Raw genomic sequence first — 11,082 nt, forward strand, 5'->3', positions numbered from 1 at the left:
ATCAACTTACTGTTGACCTTTAATCACTGAGTAGTCCTTACCTACACATTAGAACAATAAGCCTACTCCTAATCCATCTAGTTTTAACATGCATATACCCAGAATGAGTAATAAAGCTGAACTAGCAATGTCTTAATCAAGAACTCTTCAGACAGTTTTGTTCTTTGACCCAAAGAGCAGATAAACAAAGTGGATGAGTAACCCAAAAGGAAAACAAGAAGACACAAGAAATCTCTTTGTCTCACAAAGGTGTTCCCTCAGGTACAGTTTTCATAATAGACAATAGTTTAGTTCTCGCCCATCTCTAACTGGCAGACAGAAAGCCTGTTAAAAAACAAAAAAAAATAGAAAACATCTATGTCAAAGCAAACGGCTAGTTTGTCAAACTGGGAGCTGGAAATAAAAAGCAGTGGAGAAAACACTTAGGAAAATATTTATTACATTTGTATTTTGCCTTTGTCTTTATACAACACTTATTGTAGGTCTCCAAATTTTCACCTGGCCTTTGATATGTGGATAAAGTAGTTTTTCCTGCTCACACTCTGAATTCTAAAACATCTTTCCGATACTATTTATGGATGTGTTTTCTTTTATTGCTTCCTTTTATTTTTTATTTTTAAAGAAACTTCGTAATTTTCCCAGAGTATTTTTGGTTATTGGGTGGATTAGAAATCATGATGATGATGATGATGATAATGTTAATGATGTGTGGAAAGTTAGCACCCACCTCCTAGAAGAAATGTTTTGAGAAATATTAAAAAGGCAGGATAAAATATTTCCCCTAGAAGAGAAATAAAAGGGAGACGGAAACTCGGAGCTCCAGCTCCCTGTCCCTAGCAGATATTTGATGCCCATTAAGAGAGGCTGGACCAGCCTATCTACAAGACAAAAGACCTCCAGCTCCAGGGTGATGGGATTAAGACATGACCCTCTAGGACATAATAGGATTAACCCATCTAGCAGCAGAACTCGCCACATGGCACAATCTCCTAAGGACTTTGCATCAGCCAAGCTTCAACCAAACCTGGGAGCTCAGACAACCTCAGCTATGACCCCTGCAGAGCCTCATGAGAGCCAATAGAATGCATGTTCTTGCACAGGAACAGGAAGCTCAAGTTCAAAGCCCAAGAGAAGGTATTAAAAACCCCACTCTCAACTCCATGTGGTCAGCTGCCCAGAACCATCCATGTGGTTCTGCTACTTCACCATTAAATCATCTTTCCAATCAGCCTCCATGTTTCCAGTCTCTTCCTCCCGGCTTGGAACTGAACCGGATAGATTATTTCTCCCAACAGATGATAACAGCAGTTTCAGTTCCACAGACGCTGTTTTTGGGGAGGTTGACCTTCTGTTACCTTCACTGATTGTCCCATGATCATTGTTCCTGGTAATGTAATCAACGAGGTAAAAAGAGAGAACTCGTGCTATTTATTAACTTATCTTGGTTGGAGGTTGTCACATGGATACAGTTATTGCCTCTTAATCTACACTGTCTTTACCTAGATTTTAGTTTTACGATCTGAGATTCCAGAGGAAGAAAAATTAGCAGGTGTTACAACAGAACAAGAAGGGAGAGTCTCGTGCAAAATGTTATCTTTCTCTTTTATCGCCCATATCATTATTTCTCTGGCTGCCCACTCTGGAGTCCCCTCCCAAAAACCCAACAGCATCTCCTCGAAATCTTGATTCTCCTTTGGTAAAAAAATTCTAGAAATAAAAATGGCAAGGTAGCAACTTGCATTACTGCATCGTAAGAGTAATAGAGGTACATCCGACTGAAGAAATGGCAAAAATCGCCATGCCATAGAACTCTATTTTGCTAGGTTTTTTTCCTCCAGTTTTGGCCTTATGGTATTCTCAGAAAATTAAAAAAAAAATGGAGTCAGGTCAGTGCTTTGTTTATTCACATGCTGGCTGGGGAATTCTGGGATTTGAAGTCCACTCAATAATCTAAACAGTTGCTGAAGTTAAGAAAGCCTGCTTTTAGGCAAACAGAGATGCTTGTTTTCTTCGGCCTCTTCCAAATGAACCCTTCTCTGCTAGGAAGCAAAAACACATAAATAATATTAGCATTTTTTTTTAAAAAAAATAAAATCCTTAAGACACAGTTGCTACATGGCTTTGTACGCTGTGTACTTGTTCTTCTTAACAGCATTCCGAACATTTCAGAGTTTAGCTGGAAACCTTGGTGGGTCTTGCCCTCTTTCAAAATTTGTTTTCAATTACTCCGAGTGTCTTCAACTCCAAAGACATCTCTTTCCTGCCTGTGTCCCTGTTCAGAAAAGAATAACGGAGTTGGAAGAGATCGTGGAGTTCTTCTAATCCAACCCCCTGCTCAAGCAGGAGAGACCCTATACCAGTGGACAGCTAACCTTTTCGGCACTGAGTACCCAAAGCACACGCACACACATTCCCAAAATGCAATGCTCATGCGTCCCTTGCGCATGCACCCCATCCCCCTGCCCATGCCCATGCATCCCTGTGCATGCACCCTGCCCCATGTATGTGCCCGCCCGCATGCTTCCCACCTCCCATGCATGCCTGGCAGAGACCCAAAGACCAGCTGGCTGGAGGGAGGCGCACGCGCGTGTGCACGGCAGAGCTGAGCTGGGGTGACAGCTCATGTGCTCACAGAGAGGACTCTGCGTGACACCTCTGGCAAACGTGCCATAGGTTCGCCATCACAGCCCTATTCCAGACAAGTGGCTGTCCAGACTCTTCTTAAGTGTCTAATGATAGAACAACAACTATTTCTGACAGCAAGCCATTCCACCGGTTGATTGTTGTCACTGTTAGGAAATTTCTGCTTAGTTTTAGAGTTGCTTCTCTCCTTGATTAGTTTCCATCCATTGTTTTTTTTTATTCTGCCTTCTGATGCTTTGGAAAATAAATTGGCCCCCTCTTCTTTGTGGCAGCCCCTCAAATATTGGAACTCTGCTACCATGTCACCCTTAGTCAGGGGTGGGATTCTACCAGTTCGCACCTTTTCGGTAGAACCGGTTGTTAACATTCTAAGCAGTTCGGAGAACCAGTTGTTAGAAGAAATTACTGGCCTAATCCTGTAAGGAAGGCAGGAAGGAAACATTCTGGTGTTGCTTACAGAAACTGCCTCTCCATTAACCCTTATTACATTTTTGGAAGGACTAGACTTCCTGTCTCAGGAACTTCTCTGGGTTTTTTCCCCCCTCCTTTGCTGGTACTTTGCTTGTGTGGAGTGACCATTCAAAGTTACAATGGCACAGAAAAAAGTGACTTATGACCATTTTTCACACTTATGACTGTTGCAGCATCCCCACAGTCATGAGAGGCCAGGCGAAGAGATGCGTGCCTCAATGTGAATGATATTAAGTTGGCCACACCCAGCCAATAACGTGACCACCAAGCCATGCCTACCAACTAAACCACGCCGACAGAACCGGTTGTTAAAAATTTTGAATCCCACCCCTGCCCCAGTCCACCTTTTCACTAGACAGAAAGATAATTTAATCACTAGACATTACAAGAAGATGTTCATGTGTTACACAAATGATAGCTAAGGGATGTGGGAAGGTCTCTCCATAAGCACTCGCAATGCAAGAACCACAAAAGCAAAATAAATCAACTTTTCACCTATCCTTAATAGGTTAAACCCTTTTGCAATTTGGATATACAGAACTGCACTTCCCTAATGCTTTTTACACGCGTCTTCTTTAAACCCAGGGATAAAAAGCAAATTAAATCTAATTCACGCTTAATTTGTGGGCTTTAAAAAAAGTATTTGCACACTTCAACACAAATATAGGTCTGAGGCTGTGATGCGGTTGAAAAATGTGGCTTGATTCTGCACCAGTTATCTTCAACTATGAAAGGAAAACAAATTAAATATCAACTATGAGCTGGTGCCTTCCATGTAAGTAGGGCATCAGCTCCAGTAATCCCCAGATATTAGCCTTGGTTGGCAGTTGGTCTAATGCTTCTGAAAGTCACTGGAGAGGAGAAAGCTGAAAAGGGAGACTTTATAGTGATTTCTCTTCCTCCCCATGGCCAAGAATAACTGCATTTATATTAGATGCTTAACTTGGTTTCTGAATTCCTGCATTGCATTGAACCATTAAGGAACCAAATGGACTCAAGTTTGTTTATGACCCTGCAGGCAAAACTAAGGGAGGAAAAATCGAGCTTTGGGTTGTTAGGAACACAGTTACTGGGACTTTTAACTGCTTCTGGTCTATGGGATACACAAACCCGGCAGCCACAGAGTTGCATACGTGTGAGTTAAATTAAAGAAATGGTGTGTCATTGACCCAAACCTTCCCTAGATTCAATCTCCAGATGTCATTTAAATGAAGAACGATGATAGAAGGAATCTCATCTAGGAATTCACAAGATCTCTGTGTTTTTCAGAGTTTTGTAAGAAAAGCCAATGTGGCCACCTCTCAAGGTGTGTCGAACCTCCTTGCGGTGTGCCAGTGGTAGTATGCTACCGGTTCAGACCGGTTCAACCGAACCGGTAGTAAAAATAAGCCGAGAATTAGCTGAGAGGAGAAAAAAAAAATCCTCTGACAATCAGCTGAGAGGAAAACGAAAAGCGCGGGATTGCCCCTCCCACCTGCCCCTGCGGTTTTTTCTACTTTGCCCTCTCAGCTGATTGGCGCTGCAGGTCTCAGCTGGTGTGGGGAAACCTGTGTGCCGGCGTTAGGCAAAGCACATACACCAAGCCACGCCCACCAAACCGGTGATAAAACAATTTGAATCCCACCACTGCAGTGTGCATGTAATATCACCATGCACATAGAAAAGGGAGGGGACTCAGCCTGTTCCCCTCTTCTCCTACAATCCTGGACAATAAGAATTATAATGTCAGCCATACTGTTCAATTATCAGCATATCCTGACATCTCCAGCCTGCTGGGCAGGCAAACAAAACCGCAAGGGGAATAAGACCATTAGCTCTTCACATTCACATGGGCTGGAGACCAATTGTGCCAAAAGAATGTATCTAAATTCACCCTGCTGAGTAGAACCATGGTTTTTCCAGAGTTTTAAAATCAAACTAAGAGCCTGTTTCAGATTCCCATCTTTGAAATTTATCCTCCTAGGGGCTGCTCTAAAATTAGAACACTCAACTTTGTCCTACGCAGCATAAACTGATTTGATTCAGAAGGCTGAGCATCCAACTAAGAGTTTCTTTTGGCTCTGGTTGGGTTTTTTAAAAGTTTATTTGCAAAACAGTGGAGGGGTCATCATAACACTGCTAGCTAAGCCCAAAATATTTACTCTCTCTCTCTCTCTGTCTTTCTGTCTCTCTCTGTCTTTCTGTATCTCTCTCTCTCTGTGTCTTTCTGTATCTCTGTCTCTCTGTCTCTGTATTTCTGTATCTCTGTCTCTCTGTCTCTGTCTTTCTCTTTCTGGGGGTGGGCTGGGAAGGATGAATCATACAATTAAATGGTAAAAACTGGCAGATTTTGATTTCTCTGGAAGGCAAAGAAGAAAAGCTATATTTGTCATGCTAATCTAATACTTAAAAGAAAAGGGGATGGGCCAACCGTTAGAAAGACAATGCACAGTGTCATTCCAAATTATTTGTCACAAATTTTGCAAATCTCCAGAAAGAACTGCAGCCTTTGTTAAGATGTTTATGAACACACAAGAGCCCTAAATAACTGATAGAGGAAGAATGAACTGTCAATCACAACCTTTTCCAATACCATCATCTAGAACAGATTATGCAACCAGATTGTGAGGTCTGTCAGACTAGTCATTTATCAACTAACCATTTCCTTGGTGATTAATCCTTAATGCAGGCTTTATATAACTACAGACAGCTGGGTGACATTATAAATCTCTAGTCAAAAAAAATGACTTCCTACTTCTGTGGATGTATCATGTGACTGCATTTAAAGGGCCATATGTACGGTAGTAGTTTTCATTTGGTCGATTCTGTAAACCAGGGTTTCTCAACCTTGGTAACTTTAAGATGTGTGGATTTCCATTCCCAGAATTGACCAAACACCAGTCTGGCTGGAGAAGTTAAAGTCCACATGTCTTAAAGTTGCCAAAGTTGAAAAAAAACAACAACATCACCATGTTAACTCCCAACAAGAATGACAGCTGGTAATTATTAAAGTCCCCTTTATATAACATTCATTATTTCAAAAATGTTTGTCCATCCAAGAGAAACAGTTGCTCTGAAAATTTTTACGTAACCAAAATTTTGCTTTCCTTATTCTGCAGTCACAGGAGGATGTGGATTTCTTAAAGGCTACCACAGAAATCCACTTTCCTTCTCAGAAAACAACAGCAACAGGATAGGAGTTGTGCTGAAGTCTCACAGTTCCCCTGTTTTGTCCAGACCAGGGGTGGGAAACTATGGTCCTTGCTGGCTCAGGAATTCTGGGCGTTGAAGTCCTCAAGTCATAAAGGAGACATATTTCCCCACCTCTGATCTGTTGTTAGTTGCGAAGTCATGTCTGACCCATCACAACCTCACGGACAATGTTCCTCCAGGCCTGTCCTCTACCATCTTCTGGAGTCCATTTAAGCTCACACTGACTGCTTCGGTGACTCCATCCAGCCACCTCATTCCCTGCCGTCCCCTTCTTCTTCTATTACCCTCAACTGTTCCCAGCATGAGGCTCTTCTCCAGGGAGTCCATCCGTCTCATTAGGTGGCCAAAGTGTTTAAGTTTCATCTTCAGGATCTGACCTTCTAAAGAGCAGTCAGGGTTGATCCCGTCTAGGACTGATTGGTTTGATCCCCTTGGAGTCCAAGGGACTCACAGGAGTCTTCTCCAGCACCAGAGTTCAAAGGCCTCAATTCTTTGGCACTCAGCTTTTCTTATAGTCCAACTTTCACAGCCATACATTGCAACTGGCAAAACAATAACCTTCACTATATGGAATTTTGTTGGCAGGGTGATGTCTCTGCCTTTTAGTATGCTGTCTAGATTTGCCATAGCTTTCCTCCTCAGGAGCAAGCATTTATTAATTTCTTGGCTGCAGTCCCCATCTGTGGTGATCTTGGAGTCCAGGGAAGTAAAATCTATCACTACCTCCATTTCTGATCTAGACAATGATAATAATGCCAGTGTCTCAAAGCTAAACCCACATATTTGTGTTCTTCCAAGCCGGCATACAATATCTGTGTAACCATGCAGATTAACTATTTCCATATGGACTTATTTCAGGTAGTCCTTGACTTACAACAGTTCATTTAATGACCATTCAGAGTTACAACATCATCGATAAAAGTGACTTCTGGCTGTTTTTCCACACTTATGACCATTGCAGCACCCATGGTGACATGATCAAAATTCAGATGCTTGCCAACATATTTATGATGGTTGCATCCCCTCTTGCAACCTTCTGACAAGCAGAGCCTTAGGGAAACCAGATTCACTTCTCAATTGTGTGACTAATTTAACAGCTGCAGTGATTCACTTAACAACGATGGCAAGAAAGATTGTAAAATCAGGCAAAACTCACTAAACAAATGTCTCACTTGGCATTCAAAACTTCGGGATGAAATGTGGTCATAAGTCAAGGACTACCTGTATACCAGTCCCTGATTTGGAAAAATATCCTGCAAACATCAACCTGTAGTGACGAAGAAATGAATGAATTCTTTTTTGGCCAAGTGTGATTGGACACACAAGGAATTTGTCTTGGTGCAAATGCTCTCACCGTACATAAAAGAAAAGATACATTCATCAAGTGTCAAGAATCGTAAGATACAACACTTAATGATAGTCATAGGGTACAATAAGCAATCAAATCTTACTAGGAAACAGTTAATATAAATCATAAGGATACAAGCGACAAAGTTGCAGTCATACAGTCACAAGTGGGGGCGGATGGGTGATAAGGAGTGATGAGAAGATAACAGTAATAGTAGTGCACACTTTGTAAACAGTTGAACAGTGTTGAGGGAATTATTTGTTTAGCAGAGTGATGGCGTTCGGGGAAAACACCTGTCCTTGTGTCTAGTTGTTCTGGTGTGCAGTGCTCTATAGCGTCATTTTGAGGGCAGGAGTTGAAACAGTTTATGTCTGGGATGTGAGGGGTCTGTAAATATTTGCACAGCCCTCTTTTTGACTAGTGCAGCATACAGGTCCTCAAAGGAAGGCAGGTGGGTAGTAATTATTTTTTCTGCAGTCCTATTTATCCTCTGAAGTCTGTGTCTGTCCTGTTGGGTTGCAGAACCAAACCAGACAGTTATAGAGGTGCAGATGACAGACTCAATAATTCCTCTGTAGAACTGTATCAGCAGCTCCTTGGGCAGTTTGAGCTTCCTGAGTTGGCGCAGAAAGAACATTCTTTGTTGTGCTTCTTTGATGATGTTTTTGATGTTAGGCGTCCATTTTAGGTGTTGAGATATGATAGAACCTAGAAATTTGAAGGTCTCTGCTGTTGATACTGTGTTGTCTAGTATTGTAAGAGGTGGTAGTATGGGAAGGTTTCTCCTAAAGTCTACCACCATTTCTACGGTTTTGAGTGTGTTTAGTTCCAGATCATTCTGGTTACACCACGAGGCAAGTTCTACAACCTTCTGTCTGTATGCGGATTCATTGTTGTCTCAAATGAGACCAATCACTGTTGTGTCTGGAAGTTTCACAGATGCATCAACCCGTAGTGATGACTGATATAATTCATCACTTAACCCAATTTCTAGTGCAACTGAAAACTTTTCTATCAACTGTAACTAACCTCCTTTAAAAATTTATTATGACAGGCAGTCCTTCCTCTTTTCTTTAATAATCCAGATTTAATTTAGAGGACTGTCTCATTCTGGGAAGCTCAAATATTCTACAAATACAGATGCTATTGCTCACCAACTGGATGGTTTCTTTTAAGGTAGCCCAGTTCCCAGGCTAAGATATAATTATTTATCTAAAGGCTCCTGGGAATGTATACAAGATAAGGATTTGATTTTGGAGGATGTTTTACATCAAAGCAGCTTTTTCAACTGGGAAGGCAAATAGGGGTAGAGAGGAAGTATAGATCAGCAAAGAAAACATATATTCAGGCCAAAGGTTTATCCTGTGTCACACCTCATCAAAGGATGTGGGTGATTCCAGAGGAAAAGACCTGGGGAAACCTTTTCAATCCCAGAAGACTATCCTGGATATTATTTGATTTAAACATTTTTCAGCCAGATGATTTTCAGAATGGCATGTATGATGTAGGGCGGTGAAAGCCCTTGGGAAAAGGTGTTTTGCAAGGCAGTGGAGCATGAAGGAAGTTATCTCTTGTCAAATCATTAAAGGGCTGCTTTTTTTCCCCTCCAGGGATTAAAGCAAAAGGTGTGGCTGTGAGTTTATCTGCACGTAGACCTAGTCCAGAGTATCTTCCAAAACTGAAGAGAGATCTTGGATTAGTGCTCCTGTGTGCCAGGAAGTAATTGCACAGCCATAACATCATGGCTACAAAGATTATAATAAAGGGACTAAATTCAGATGAGATCCAAGCCAAAAGACAATTCCTTTGTTTTTTCCTTATTTTTAAGGCAAAAGCAAACGAACTAAGCAGGCTGACAAGCCAGCAGATAGTCATTAATGAAATGGCTGGAACGTCATCCATACTACCAAATTTGATTCAATTTTATTATTGAATATTAAGTATTTCAGTTTATATGGCTGCTTACCTCAAAGATGGAGGCGGGGTGGCTCAGTGGCTAACACACTGAGCTTGTCAATCAGAAAGGTCAGCAGTTCGATGGTTCGAATCCCTAGCATCACGAAACAGAGTGAGCTCCTGTTACTTGTCCCAGCTTCTGCCAACCTAGCAGTTTGAAAGCATGTAAAAATGCAAGTAGAAAAACAGGGACCACTTGGGTGGGAAGGTAACGGCGTTCTGTGCGCCTTTGGCATTTAGTCATGCCGGCCACATGACCACAGAGACGTCTTTGGACAGCGCTGGCTCCTCGGCTTTGTAACAGAGATGAGCACCGCCCGCTAGAGCCCGGAAACGACTAGCCCATATGTGCAAGGGGAACCTTTACCTTTTTACCACAAAGTAAAAAAGGGAGGATCACAATCATTACAAATTTTACAAAAGAGAAAAGAGCAACATTAAAAAACACATTACAGCCATACAAAATAATCAGCATCAGTATTAGAAATCCTCACCATCAGCAACCATCATTGCCACCATACAGGCCCCCACCATGTATTCACAAGCCCAGTTGCACAACTGTGTCTTGAAGTCCTGAGGAAATGTTAGTCAGGCTGGGATGAATTTGATCTCTGGGGGATGATATTATGCCAGGGGTGTCTGACTGGATAAAGAGATCTCCACTGCAATGTATGTCACTTGTCCTCTTGGCTTGTAGTGTTTACTTAATCTATTTAATCTTCCTAAATTTTAATCATTTGTATGATTATTTTTTGTAAGCCATCCAAAGTCGCTGCAGCAGTGAAATAGGTGGCATATAAATTTAATAAACAAACAAATAAATAGCGATAAGTATCTGGAAGTTTCAGCTGTTTCGAAATGCAGCGATACAGGCAATTATGTGTACCTCTAGAATGTACACGTAGCACCTCTACTCTGAGAATTGTATGTATTGCCAGTTTGCTTTCAGGTCTAGTTCAAGATGCTGTTTTTGATCTTTGAAGCCCTACGGGACTGGATTACTTGAGGGATCTCCTCTTTTGGATTACATCCATGTGACCACCACCCCTGATCCAGGGAAGGCATGCTGTGGGTTCCATCCATTAGGGAATTATATCTGGCAGGACCCAGGAGGCGGGGCTTCTCTGCCGTGGCGACCACCTTGTGGAATCTCCACCCCCAGGAAGTGAGGTCATCTCCACACCTTTTAACATTCTGCAAGTCTTTCAGCGTATGCTATCACACCTATGGTCCCAGGGAGATCTTGCTATGGCTACCTTACTGCAACTAACATCCTCCTCTCTGGCTCATGTGTCCTTTAATAGTTTTTTTTATAGGTGTTAATAATGTTTTTATATACTCCTTGGTTTTCTTTTTTTAATTAACTGTTGCCTGACACTCAGAGTCATATTCTTGTCAGATGGGTGGCCTTGGAAATACGATAGATAAGTAAATAAAATAGGTATGCTGTCACTTTGTAAACAAGGAGCTCT

The sequence above is a fragment of the Pseudonaja textilis genome, chromosome 3, assembly GCF_049901715.1.
Source record: "Pseudonaja textilis isolate UNSWEBS1 chromosome 3, rPseTex1.2, whole genome shotgun sequence".
Classification (NCBI taxonomy): Eukaryota; Metazoa; Chordata; class Lepidosauria; order Squamata; family Elapidae; genus Pseudonaja; species Pseudonaja textilis.